Source organism: Podarcis cretensis (genome assembly GCF_951804945.1).
Source record: "Podarcis cretensis genome assembly, chromosome: 5".
Taxonomy (NCBI): domain Eukaryota; kingdom Metazoa; phylum Chordata; class Lepidosauria; order Squamata; family Lacertidae; genus Podarcis; species Podarcis cretensis.
In genome coordinates, this window is record NC_137174.1 from 22,795,975 (window position 1) to 22,810,547 (window position 14,573).

General features: G+C 40.4%; 1 protein-coding gene and 1 long non-coding RNA gene across 3 annotated transcripts in view; one reads left to right on the forward strand and one right to left on the reverse strand.

Annotated features, from left to right (window-relative positions):
- Window positions 1-14,573, forward strand: part of NRG3 (neuregulin 3) — a 610,117-nt gene that overhangs the window by 467,659 nt on the left and 127,885 nt on the right. The window lies entirely within an intron of this gene.
- On the reverse strand, window positions 1,170-8,416 carry LOC307215945. The gene is made up of 4 exons (XR_013838766.1): window positions 8,217-8,416; window positions 3,573-3,690; window positions 2,705-3,041; window positions 1,170-1,658 (listed from the first exon to the last, which is right to left on the reverse strand). It is a non-coding gene; the product is annotated as an uncharacterized lncRNA (long non-coding RNA).

The window sequence follows — 14,573 nt, forward strand, 5'->3', positions numbered from 1 at the left end:
TCCCGATGAGGACTCAGGTTGAGTACAGGCTGAGTCACAGTTTACACTCTGGAGGGCCTCAGCACTCCTCCTACATCATCCAAGCCAGAAAACATGGTTCTCCATCCTCATACTCTGGGAATGACTCCCCTGTAGCATCTCCTGATCCACAGCCATGCTGGAGTCAGCTGCAGGCCCTTTAGGGATTGCATACAGCTCAACTACTGGAAGAGGGGTCCTGCTAGCCTTCTTAATTCTTCAGATGACTCTGGTCCTTTGCTGAGACAACATCTCCTACAGCTCAGGCAGTAAAGCTCACTCAGAGCTATCCAGGTCCTGATGTGCTTTGCTTTGTTGGATCTGATTTGATTCTGAGCCAACTTGATGGACCTGCCTTAAAGAGGCTCTCCTGCAAGCCACAGCTGAACAAAACGGCACATGCTGTTTTGTGAATATAGTGAGGTTCTGAGGAGTCATGCCCCAGAAAATTACTAGTTTTGCCAACATATGAACCACCCCAGTTAAACAGTGTGATGACCTTCTAACCGTTTCTGCTGTAAAGAACTATTATACGAGTGGCTCTGAACAAAGAAGGACAACAGGAAAAGCACATTCTCTATCTCATTGCTTTCAGACCATTTCCCCTCACAACAGTGAAGTAACTTAGGGTGACACCAAGTCACTTGAGCATTGAGGGTATGAAAATATGACCCACTATTCATTCTAGTTTAACTTAAAGTGAAACAGGTGGATTTGCAGGCTCCTGCATAGTCAAGGAATCTGAGGAATTTTGAGGAAGGAAGCACAAAAATGCCCCATCCCTTAACTGGGACCCTCAAATTAATAATAATAAATTGAAAATGGCAGGGTTTTAGTCAAATTGTGTGTGCCCTTGGTGTCTTCTCTTCCCCTGCCTCCCCCATACATTTTTTATTTTGAAACATAATTCAAAATATAAGCAAGGAAAACACATATATATCACACACCAGTACAAAAAGCTCACCTAAGGAATAAAGAAAGCCACCTATTGCAGTCTTTAATATATTATGCTTCTGGGACAACTAGCTCCCTAACTATAGTATATATAAGTTATATATCATATATACATCCTAGTAAAAAAAAAAAATACAGGCATCTGTAACTGACTGGAATTTGATCAGCATCTTAAAGGCAGGAAAACAAACAGAGAATCTTGGTGCCATATTTATTTTGTAAAACAATTTGATTTCATTGTTTGCTTAAGTTTGCACATAAAGCAGAGTGTCCCAAACTTTATTAACCCCTGCTATCTGTATGGTTGCTTTGGAGACTTCCAATTACATGCTGTATGCATCATCACCACTTTATACCATTTCTTACAAATGCCTTTTTGCAGGAATCCAAGGTCATAAGGCTCAAAGCATAACTTTGGGAGTTATCTGTGTCTAGCATACAGAATATCCTGGTGGTAATTGTCAATGATGTTTCATCACCCCCCACATTGTTACACATTCCTATGAAATAGGAAAGTTCAATCCAGACCTTCCAGCAGTATTGATGATAATTTGGACATAGTAGATGAAACTTTGATGTGGATGTTCTGTTGTTACTCGGGGACTGGGGGGGGGGGGCTTTCTACGTAGAAAGCAAGTTGAATGTAAATTTGGCTTTCCTCTTCGGAATGAAGCATCCAGATTATTCTGAGAAAAGCAAAAAAGAGATAACAATGAGATTTCACGAAGGCATTCTGGATATCTCTCACACCAAGCTAGCAAAGAGAAAGTTCAACACTGGTCCTTGGAAGCATTGATCCAGCCACCATTAATGTGCAATCTGAAGCAATCACCACTACTAAATCACTGTGTGATTAGACTTTACGAATGAGTACTATCCAACTTTTATTTTTATTTTTTGCTTGTATAGTCAGGGCCTACTTGGAGTGCACATGCTTTGGGTCACATTAAAAGTTTAGCACATGGTAGCAGGAGACACAGAAACCTGCACCTCACCACTTGGGATGGGAAAGAAAATAGATATTGTTCACATTTAAAGGTGAATCTAATTAACTTGCACTTTTTGAAACAGAGCCATCCTTCAGATTTGCTCTTCTTTGAATTTTGCTGTGCAGTTCTCCAGTCAAATAATGTGTGTCTGTCTCCAAGCACCACAATCATCTACCGGGATTCCCAAATGGCAGGTTAATGCTGCCGGCCTTCATGTCATATTTGCAGGCACATTTGTAATGCAGATTTAGTCTGCCAATAGGCTTAGTGCCTGAAACCAGCTCCCCATAAAGCAGGCATAGGCAAACTCGGCCCTCCAGATGTTTTTGGACTACAACTCCCATCATCCCTAGCTAACAGGACCAGTGGTCAGGGATGATGGGCGCTGTAGTCCCAAAACATCTGGAGGGCCGAGTTTGCCTATGCCTGCCATAGAGCATGTCCTTGGGGACCCTGCCACCTTCCATTCCATGTATATGACCAAGCCAGTGAAGATGCCCCTGAGACAGAAGTGAAAGCATGCTGGGAATGTGAACTTGGGAGAGCACATCTTTGTTTGAGACTCTGTCCTGCCATGTGACGCCCAAAATCTTCCACACACAGCACATATGTAAGACACTGAGATGTCACTCCTGGAGGGTGTAAGTTGCCCATGACTCACTTCCACAAAGCAGCGTGCTCAGCACACAAGCCTGGTAGACCTTCATCTTGGTATTGAACATTAGCATCACATTATTCCATACCCTTTTGGAGAGGTAAGCCATTCCTGTAGTTGCCTTGCCAAGAAGCTAGTCCAGCTCAGCATTGATGGAGAGGAAGACAAAGTTGTCTATTACTTCAAACATGTGGTCACCAGTGCTGACGCATGGAGTGCCGATGATGTCTAGACCCAGGATGCTGGTCTTTGTGAGACTGGTGTTGAGGCTCCATTCAAGCTTGGGCAAAGATTGATGTGTCTCCGTAGATATTCCTCGGAGTATGCTATTGGCAATGCTTCATCTGCAAACAGCATCTCTTGGATAAGAATCCCACACACTTCTGTCTTGGTGTAGAAGCATGTCCCAACAGACCCCATCACTCCTTGAATGGAAGTACATACCAAAATAAATTTATCCCCAAAACCAAACCCTACATTCAAAATACTCAAATATAAAAACAGCAATAAACCAATACCTAAAGTGCTCATTCAAGTACATATACATATGTAAAAGGCACAAGTCCTACCCACTTGACTTAAAAGTATGATCCGCTGGATTTCCTCTTTTCTTTAAAACTTAAAGTTGGTTGTAATAGTCACCCATCTTTTTTGTTGGCTACTGAAACATCAAAAATATTGAACAAAACAGTTACTGGATTGAAGTGTCTAGAGTTAAGGCTATCATATTAAAATAATGTTTTCTGACTACTTCTGAACTGCTGCATAAATATATGCAGTGTTCTGTTTTGCAAAAATGTATGACCTGGTTTGCACATTCTATATTTAAAGCTGACATAGGATTCCATGAAGCCAACACAATGTGTGTTTCTTTATGTAAAAGGGCTTCGTTTCTCAGCAGCTGTTATTGTGGACTGCCCTTCAAATAAGTTCATTATTGTAATGGTCTTACTCACGTTGAGGATGCTGCACTTGAATTTTCTTTGATATCTTCAAAAACACTTTGCAGATTTCAATAACACTTGAATCCCTCCGGGTTCTGTGAGGATTAATTGGCTAATCACCAATTTAAAGCTGTAATTGAATGAAACAGTGAGCACTTACAGTCAACTCTCAGCAAAGTGGCCACAGAAACAGGAGTCAAGGTCAATGAAAAAAATCATTGATATGTTGAGCAGAATACCAGCTACTGGGGGTTACTAGTTGTATTCTGTACTAGATATTCAGCGTAGCCATTTGAAAGGTTGTAAGGAATTGCTTTGTCCCATAATTCTTTCCCGAAATACCTGTAAAGATTTTTCATAGTTTTTAAATAATAATAATAATAATAATAATAATAATAATAATAATAACAATAATTCAGACTTCTTTTCCATTGATTGATTTATTGTGCCATCATTCGGCATTAAGAACAGAATTTTCCCCTTGTCTCCAGCCTCAAAATCTGACAGGGGGGTGGATCCATGAAACTCCACACATTCAGCATTGGATAAAATATTTTACTTTTCCATGCTTTTTAACAAAAGGTCCAAAAGTGGCTTCCAGTCATAATCAAACAATACATACATTAAAACCCCCAATGCTATTAAGATTATTGGGGTAATATAACATAATGAATGCAATAAAATAGGCAATCTAAAGTCCACAGTAGACTAATCAGTTCACCCCCCCCCAAAAAAAATGGGGGGAAGTCTTCACTATGTGACAGAAAGTCAACATCATTGTGGCTGGACATGCCTAGTCTAGGAGGAGATCCAGAGTATCCAAACCATGGTTTTCACCAGCAGGCTTGCAAATGAAGCCCCCTCAGTTGAGCTCAGGGTTGAACTTTACCATAAAATACCCAAATCCTAAGTTATATAGAGCTTTACACACTAACAGTAGCACCTTAAATTGGGCCCAATGCAACTAGCGCAGACAGAATTAGGGCAATATGGAAAAAGTCTGTATTCAAATCAATAGGACAATCACTTTGGGTAAGTCCATGCTTTATATTTCATTTAGAATGCCCATACTTCCTCAGCTGACTGCACTTCTATGTAGATCAGTGGTTCTCAACCTGTGGGTCCCTAGATGTTGTTGGACTACAACTCCCATCATCCCTGAGCTCTGGCCTTGCTAGCTAGGGGTGATGGGAGTTGTAGTTCAACAACATCTGGGGACCCACAGGTTGAGAAAGGCTGACTTAGATCATCAGAATGTGATTGGCTGCATACTGTAATAATACCTTCTTGAATGTTTATTTCCCAGGATATTTTTTATTTTTTTTTAAGTTTTATAATGTGGAGTTCAGTTTGCAGAGCATAAAGTTTTTCCCCACACACCATTTTGAATTTGTGTTTTCATTTTTCAGGCAGTGGTGTCCAAACCAGATTTGATGAAGTGAAGGACCGTGAGGGCTGACCAAAGTTGTTGACCTTTTTTTAGGATTTAAGTTGTTGAGGGGTTTTTTTAGGTTTGTACCCTAGGAAATCAAGTGCCACAGGGGATGGATGAAACCAACTGCCGGGCCAGATTAGGCCCCCGAAACGGACTTTGGACATGCCTGAGAAATGTTCAGGTGTCTCATATAAATGGCAACATTGGCCAAACAAGAGAGAATAGTGTCTCCCCAAATGACTAATATTCCATTATCAAAACTTGCATTCAGCTGCATGAAAGGAACTCTGAGGCTCACTGACTCAGAGCCCAGCTCTTATTTAAATCTGAGTGAACATCTCTTATCTTCATCCTTCACATTGAACCTTTTTGCTGCTTTGACAATGCTTATTAAGGCAATTTGTATGGTTATGCCACTTCATTCACATGGAGACTCTGGTCAGGCATAGATTCAAGTTTACTGAAATAAACTTGGGGTTCATTAGAGAAATTGTGGACTCGGTACATCATGGGATTCTGGTATGTATTTTTCCTTGAATTTACACGATCCTTCTATATTTGCACTGCCTTGGCTTTTGAGGATTATCTGAATCTTGCAGAAAACAGCATTATAATGAAATGTGATTCTTTATTGAAATAATTAGCTGTTATCCTGCTGGGATTGGGGAATACCTTTAAAGTTCCAAAATAAAAATGAAGGGAGGATATAGAAACTCTGCTGAATGGAAAGTCAGCCAAACCTACAACAATTCGCAATTCGAGATTCTGCCTCGGTCTTTGACACTAGGGCTAAGCTGAAATTTTGAGCAGTAAAATGTTGAGCCTAAATGAGGTCAATTGGGCAGCTGTTCTAAGCTGGCTGATGGGCTTAGTTGGTACTGAGTGAGCACTTGTCTGGCACTGTTCCTCCACTGTAACACCATTGCAAGGTGTTCTTATAAAATCACCAAAATCAAGAGCAGGAAGCCAAGGCTTCAACAAAATTTCAAATTTAGCAAGGGAATGAGGAAGGAGGAGTGGTGGTGGGTGACAGTGAAGCAGCCCTCGACCACCTTATATTTAAGGCACCTGCCCCGTGGCCTCAAATCTGGCAGTGATTCCAACTCAATTAAACACAAACACTGGTGATGGGAGATGGGATCCACTGCAATGTTTTGTTGCTGGCCTCATGTGTCATGGCTAATGGTTTATTAATAGACCTGTGTTCTCCAGAGATTTATCTAATCCTTTTTAAAAAGCAGGCTTAACTAGTGACCACCACTATCATGTAGAAATTAATTCAATAAGACAGTGATGCTTTGTTTGAGCAACTTTTGGTCCAGCTTGAATCTACTGCTAATCAGTGACTCAGTTTCTAGTGCCTTTTGATACCAAGCCTTTGATCATGTATCCTCGAAACCTTGATTACTCTTAAGCTTTAAATCAGCCAGGAGGTAATCAAACTGTGTTTTCTGAAGGCAATAGACCAATTAAGGAAAAAAACACTTTATTAACTAAATAGCTACTCAACCAAATCTAAGAGTTTACAGGGTCGAGCTTATTCTCAGCTGGGTCTGATGTTAGCCTACTTTCTCTTTTACTGCTATTGCAATGGATTATGTTATTCTTATTTTGAGTGATATCCATTGTACCGCTGTATGACTGAGGATGGTCTTTTGCTAAGCAATAAAGCAATTTGGATTTGGCCTTTTCACTGTGTCTGTCCAGAACAGGCTCCAATCAGGCCCATAGGAAATAAGTCACTATGGAACTCTATGGTACAAAATTCACTGTGAATCAGGATAATTTTCAACAGCCGAATCAAATAGCATAGAGAGGGGAGCTCACATATAAAAAGATGAATATCTTTAAAGATGGAAGGGAGTAAATAAACTATGCTTGCTGCTAAAATGCTGTATCTTGCATTTGCAGAACAGATGGATATTTCAAATAGGAAAATATGAATCCTTTCACTAAAATAGCTATTTTTCCTCTCAAAGATACCAATCTTAATGCTGGTGGTTCAATGTACACTTCAAAAAAGTGTCCCACCTTCTTGAAGAGATCTTTTGGCTATTGAGATTGACATTTCTATTAAGGAAACAATCTGAATTTATTTTACAGACGTATTAAAAATTAAGGATCTCCTCCCCATTGCACAGGGTAATAGCAATTCCCACTTGAGTAAGCAGCATGGTAGGAAGCAATTTTTTCTCTGAATGAGTATACCCCATTCTTCCTCCACACAGAATCAAAAGTGTCATAGTAATTGGGGGAAATGAAATCACCTTGAGCAAAACATGCTTTGAGTATGCTCTCAATGATGGAGCTGTAAGTTGTTTTAAGGTGAGAATATATTCCAACAGGTTTTGAAATCTTGTTTGTAGGAATTAACTCTAAATAAGGTGCACCAAGTAAGGAGAAGAAAGAACACCCCTCCCCAAAATAACTGAAGGTTGTATTGAGACATAAATCATTGCCTCTTGTACACATCTTTTATCCCACTATCACCAGTGGTAACAAAGGTTTGCCAGTTTCAAAATTTATTTGATGAGAGACAAGAGTGAGCTAAGAAAAAGTCTGTATGTCCTAAGGGTAACAGAGCATCTGTCATACTGCCTTCAACTCTCTCAAAATCTTTTGTCTGTTTCCAGCCATATTTCCCATTCTTTAAAGTCTGATTCACATGACAGTTTTCTCTTCATGAAATGACAGCCGACAGTCACCTCTTATTAAATAAAGATCTTTCTGGACTCATGAACAAGGGTTCACTGCAGGTCTGTCTGTTGAGCCATCGTGTACTCTACTTGGTATGAGAGCTGATTCTCTTCCTCCTCACCCATAACTATAACCTGGGATCGCTCAGTAGAGCTAAGCAGTGGGCAGTAGGTTCAGGACCGATAAAAGAAAATCCTGCTTTCTATTTTCTAACTTATTTAACATTATTTATATTTTATCCTGAAGGTTTCTGGAAGAGCAGTGTCTAAAAAAATTCAATAATAAAAGAGTCTGAGAGACTAAATACCCCTTTGCCTGATGCCAAAAAACACACAATAATGTTGGCACCAGGAGAGAATTCCACAGGCAAGGAACACCACTGAGATGGCTCTTTCTGGTCACCAACTCCAAATATGACTTCAGTAAGTGGAACTGAGAATGTATAACTTCATTTTCCTGGGTGCTAAGCCACATTGAGCTTTAAATGTGAGCATAAGCACCTTGAGTTGTTCTCAAAAACATACCAGAAGCCATTGGAGGTTTCTCCCCCTTGCCCCAATACTACTTCTTTTCATCATTGGGCATTCTGAGCTTGTGAGTTTCATCTTCGCTCCCTTTTCCTACTGTCTCACTGTATTTGCCCTTGGGAGTCACAAGACCGCGACCCCTACACAAAGATAAGGCAGAGCTACAGAGGTAGACAATGCTTTATCTTCAGCATGGCTGTGACTTCTCTCACACATGACTTCACAATGGACTTGTGATGAAAGAGCTGACATAGCTCTTGTTCTTATTGGGGCTGCTGACAGTGTCCAGGAGGATCATCTCTGCTGTGGGTAGAGGTTTCATTTGTTTAACTGGTATAGATAGCTCGGAATTAGATAGATTAATGATGGATTGCTGTGGCAAGTAGCTGTCCAGTGTTGGTGTTCAAACATTGGAGTGGTATTTGAAAACCCTGATATCTAGGCTCATTGTGCTGGCCAAAATCCACTGAGCCCATAGCACAGAATGATGCAATTCCTTTCTTGTGGCCTTTAAAACTAGTGTTATTGATCTGTTCCACAACTTACATAATATTTAATTTCAGATACTAGGCTGCTATCTGGATCTTTGTATGTGGATAGCATGCAAAGGGTCCTGATCATTCTGTCCTATACAGGGATATGGTCTAATTTAGATCCTGAGCTACATTGCACAGCTACTCAGGTTGAAAACTGATGGCTGGAGATCCTGAAGGCCTCATTCTACAACACATCCAACAGGTCAGGTAAGCACACGCAGCTTGTGGAACAGTCTCAGTCCTTCATTTTCCCTGCCTTCGCAGGATGGAGAAAGCTCCCTCCCCGCCCCCTTTGTGGGTCCTATTGTTAATCCTCTCCTCCTGTATCTTTTATAATAATACAAATCTTTTACCTCTCCATTGTGTCAAAAATTCACCATTAAACTACAAGTGTTATTTCAATCCTACTAACGATTTTAACTGTTTACAATGGTTTTTAAGATCAATTATAAATTTCCCCCATTTCTTTTTTTTTTAAAAAAAATAATTTTTATTAACTGGCCAATCACATCAAATTAAATCACATCATATAAATTCCGAATTACAAAGCCAACAAAATTTAAAAATTTGGCTTTGTAATTCGGAATTTATATGATGTGATTTAATTTGATGTGATTGGCCAGTTAATAAAAATTATTTTAAAAAAAATAAATAAAATAAATTTTCCCCATTTCTTATTAAAATTTTGGTCTTCTTGATTTCTGATTCTTCTGGTTATTTTAGCCATTTCGGCATAATCCATCAACATGATCTGCCATTCTTCTCTGGTAGGGACTTTATCTTCTTTCCATCTCTGGGCCAATGACATCTACGCAGCCATGGTTGCATACATAAACAGTCTTTTCTGCTCCCTTTGGATTTCGGTACCTAGAATTCCTAAAAGGAAGGCTTCTGGGTTTTTTTTTAAAGACATGGTTATTTTAGACACACACACACACTCTTTGTTTTATATGGGTTTGGGTCTGCTTGTTGTTAAGTCTTCTGGTGTTTATCAGGAGCAACTAAAACTCATTACATTTTTGTTGTTGTTGTTCCTCGCCAGTAAGTTATATTAGTAACATTTCTCAAAGGGGGTGGGCAGACTACATCTTTCTAACTGTATGGCAATGGGCAGTTTTGTTGACTATGGTCTAAAGTAGTCTGGTCCCTTGCTCATTCATAGAACAGTTAACCATCACTATACAAACCCCCACCCCACCCCCAAATAAAATGCCTGTGGAACCAATTTTTTTAAAAAGGGGGGGGGATGAGCCTTTTTAGAAATTGGATGGCAGTGTAAGGGTTAACGTCTTCTCAATCATTTCTGGCACACAGTCTCCTGTTCTTTCCATGTTTCAGACATTCTGTCAGGCATTCTGAATGAATGAGACTTCAAAAGTGGGTAAAGTGTGGGGAGCTACCAGTGAGTGACATTTAGAATGTTTAATTGAAATGATGTATCACCAAGCCATCTTTACTGCAAGAATAAGACACTCAAAGAAGAGGGACAGGAATTCCTGCATTTCAGGTGTGTCTCTTTTGGTCTGGATGTATAAAGCTTAAAGTTATTTCATGGCCTACAGTCTCAGACTTTTTGCTTTGTTTTCATCACACACTTTCAACCAACAATGGAAAACTTACCAAGATTGAAATAATCTTATAAAATTGATTGAATACTAATTCACATAGAACAAACCAAAAATTGTAATGATAAATTCTAATACTGTATACATATATCAATCCACACTGGGAAGTCTTTATAGCATATATAATCACTGGTGACGAAGGTGGGGGCGGGGGTGGCAGGCCGCCCCGGGCGCCATTGGGGTGGTGCCACCACGCCCACCCCGGTACACTTGGCGCTCACTGTGCACCCCTGGGATGTGCGCCACATGCTGCACACACCCAGGGACATGCAATGCTTGCTGTGCAGCCCTGAGATGCACCCCCCACAAGCGGTGCATCACGCCCCCTGGGAGGTGCGCCATCCACACCCCCGGCTGTACGTTGTTCCCGGTGCTGGCGCAGGTAGCTTTGCCACTGTATAGAATGGGGGGAGTCAGAAATATCAAATGCAACACGATGGCCAGAAACAATTACAATGTGAAAAACTTTATGGACTAATTCAAAACATCAAAACTAACAAACTGAAGTCTCTGAAAGTACCTGAAAGTCCTTAAATGAATCACAGTGCCAGACTTTACCCAGCGGAGAGCAAGCTGTGAAGCTTTGTATTTCAAATGTCCGATTCTGATGTCCAACTCTGAACTCTGCTGAACAGTGTTTCCGGATAACAACTACTGTTTGTTGAATTCTTCATCAGCCAATTAGTTCAACACTTGTGAGTAGAAAGATATATAATTTCTTCATTAAGCAATCCTTTTTCAAATAGATATAATATACATGAGAATGAAAAATACTCTGGAACACTGCTCATGCTTCGCCACTGTATAGAATGGTGGGAGGGCAGAGAGGCGACCCAATCCAGTTATGTAGCCCAGGATCATAATCACTTTATACAGGCCATAAAGGTTCCAGTTCTCTAACATATCAGTCCTTGGAGACACTCAGCTAAAACTGCTTTGCACAGTGAGCCTAGAAGAAAATAATTTAGCTGCTCCTTCAGTTGTCACTTTCAACACCTAATTTCTCAAGCCTGAAATTCTTTCCTCAGAATTCCTTTGATATCTTCACCACCACTTCCTCCTAGTAATTGTAAGCTCAGATGGCTGACTGCTGGCAGATTTGAAATCAAAATAGTGAGCTATGGAGCTTGTTTGGAGGTTGTAGCAGGGGAGTGCAGCTATCGTATACTCTTGACCAAAGAACGGTACACTCCTATCTGGGATGGTCGTCCTCTTCCACCAAGCGCGCAGCTTCAGGAGGGATGCACATGGAGCGGTGAGGGAGGAAGGGGACACCCGCCAAGCCAGCCAGATCAGCCGAATCAACCCTGGCGATCAATGGGGCGACAGATGTCGCAGCCAGATCACCCTCACATCCAGTGAGCTATGGAGAAGTTCAGGTCAGTAAACAGACAAACACAAAACAAAGAGCCCCAAAGTAGACAGACCCAGCCCCTCAAAAGAGCCCAATGAAGACTGACAAAAATGGAGATGTGAGGCATTCTTTATTAAGAATATCACAGCACTGAAAAGCCTATAGAATAATGGTGAAGTATGCAGCATGGTACTCAACTAAGCTGTATTGAGCATAAACCCATTGAAATGGACAATTGTGGCTAAGCTAGGCCCATTAACTTCAATGGGTCTTCTCTGAATAAAGCTTAGTTAAATAAAACCCACAATGTTGTATTTGTATTGCATGTTTAATTTAGCTTCATATGGCATAATGCCTCATTTTCCTGTAGTGATAACAAGGCATTTAGTTCACAAAATGGCCATATGTTCTGCTAAGAAAATGAACTGATGACTCTTATTATCTTAAGTACAGAAACAATTATTGAAATGTTTTCTTTTGCTTAAAATTATTATCGGAGTAAGATTACCGTGATTAACAAAGCAACTGGGCTCTGAATAATATTGGATTGATTTCCTATGGATTACTGTGCTGTACCAAAGCTGAAATATTTTGAGCTGATGTTCTTAGAGGAATCAACAGTGCTGCAAATTTTGGGGGGGAACCTTATTTTCCATCCCATCACCTTCATTATGGTAACCCCATAATCTTCAGTTGTAATTCCCCAGGTCCAAGGGGAGGATCTGTTCCCAAAACGGACAAGGATATTTTGTTTATTTCATATTTTTTAAAAGACAGAATAAAATCTCATTCTTGCATCCTGATCAATGTATCACTTCAAGGATATTAAGCATTACTCATAGCTCCAAGAGACGTTCTGTCTGCTTTTGTAAACATTACAAAGATGTCTAAATCTGTGCTATTAATACAAATTAAATGCGCTGCTCCTGCATTTCCATCTGCTAAGTTTTTCTGTATGCCTGTGAAATGTTCCCCATGTTGCTGCGAAAAAGGACCGAGCATAAGCCCTCTTCTTTACTTTCCCTTCACTTGCTTATATGAAGCTGCCTTTCCAGTGACTCAGACCATTGGTCCATCTGGCTCAGAACCACCTACTTTGACCTTTAGCAGCTTTTTCAATGATCAGTCATGTGGTGGTCTTTATCAGCCATGCTATCTTTAACTGGAGGTATGGGGGACTGGAACCTGGCACAAAACAACAAATGTCAAATAGGAAAGAAGCACAAAATTGAGCAGTTCGCATTACCCTCAGCGATGGATCTGGGTATCTTTATTTCTGCATTGTCACAATATATAGTAAGGGGAAAGAAGTCTTTTCTATAAGGCATTTGTTAATCAGAGTCTATATTAAGATTCACAACTTATTGGAAGATTATTAAAATATGGAATGTAATATTGAATTGCTACCCCCCAAAAAATATTAATAACATGCAGTGTATTTCTGATCTGACTGTGTAAGATAACGGCTGACCTTGATATATAACCGTGATTCTATTTGGCGATAATCGTGAAAACCCTAAATAGTTGGGAGGAAGCTTGTCTAAAGGACTATCTTCACCCATCTTCACCCATATTTATTTGTCCTATTTGATTATTAAAATATTTATAGGCTGCTCCCTTATATAAAATATCTAGGCGATGTATGGGTAGAATGAAACATAAGGTAAAGTAAAGGGACCCCTGGCCATTAGGTCCAGTCGTGGCCGACTCTGGGGTTGCGGCGCTCATCTCGCTTTTATGGCCGAGGGAGCCAGCATACAGCTTCCGGGTCATGTGGCCAGCATGACTAAGCCGCTTCTGGCAAACCAGAGCAGCGCACGGAAACGCCGTTTACCTTCCCGCTGGAGTGGTACCTATTTATCTACTTGCACTTTGACATGCTTTCGAACTGCTAGGTTGGCAGGAGCAAGAACCAAGCAATGGGAGCTCACCCCGTCACGGGGATTCAAACCGCCGACCTTCTGATCGGCAAGTCCCAGACTCTGGTTTAACCCACAGCGCCACCCGTGTCCCCAATGAAACATAAAGTATCACAAAAAACTCAATATGAAGCAATTATCTTTCAATTTTATTAAGATAAACTAAAGAAGCTGGCAGGCACTTTTTCTTTTTCTATTTTTTTTACATAGGTTCAGCTGTTTCTCAAGGTCTAATCACAAAACTTGGCACAAAGGTTCCCAAGGTGGGTCCAGCAGACTTTGTCACTGAATACTGGGGGCCATTTTAAATCAAGATGGTGGACTTAAATATGACTTTGATGTGACTTATTTGGAATAGATTTGGACACCTCTTGAGATATCGCCACCAAACTCAACATGAGGGTTGCTAAAGTGCAGGCGGCAGTCTTCATTGACTTTTGGGTGCTGGGCACCATTTTGATTCAAGATGGAGGGCTGAAATTTGACTGTGGTGTGACTGCCCATTTTTGGGTGTGATGAGTCTAAACTCACAGATTGCATTGTGCGTTTAAATATCACGGTACTTGTGGGCTTTTACAAATCCCCGATCTGGGCACTCCCCACTAATTTTAAAGAAATAAATAGTATTAATGCTGAGGTAAAGAGTGGTTGTTTTTGGTGATTGATCCTTGGGTCACCTCCTGTCATACACATGCATATTTCTGTGCACAGTGATGCAAATATTCTTTGACTGAGGTTGGCATTAAAGAATAACCTTTTTTCATTATGCACTGACATTGTGGTAGTCTTTGGCTGCTGAAATGAATAGTCTCGATGTAAATACAGGGGTTTTCTTTTAAAAAAATGTACAGAGTCATTCTGTCAACCAGCTGTCTGCCTGGAGGCTGCTTTTTATTTTTCATTTTTTTACATTTATTAGT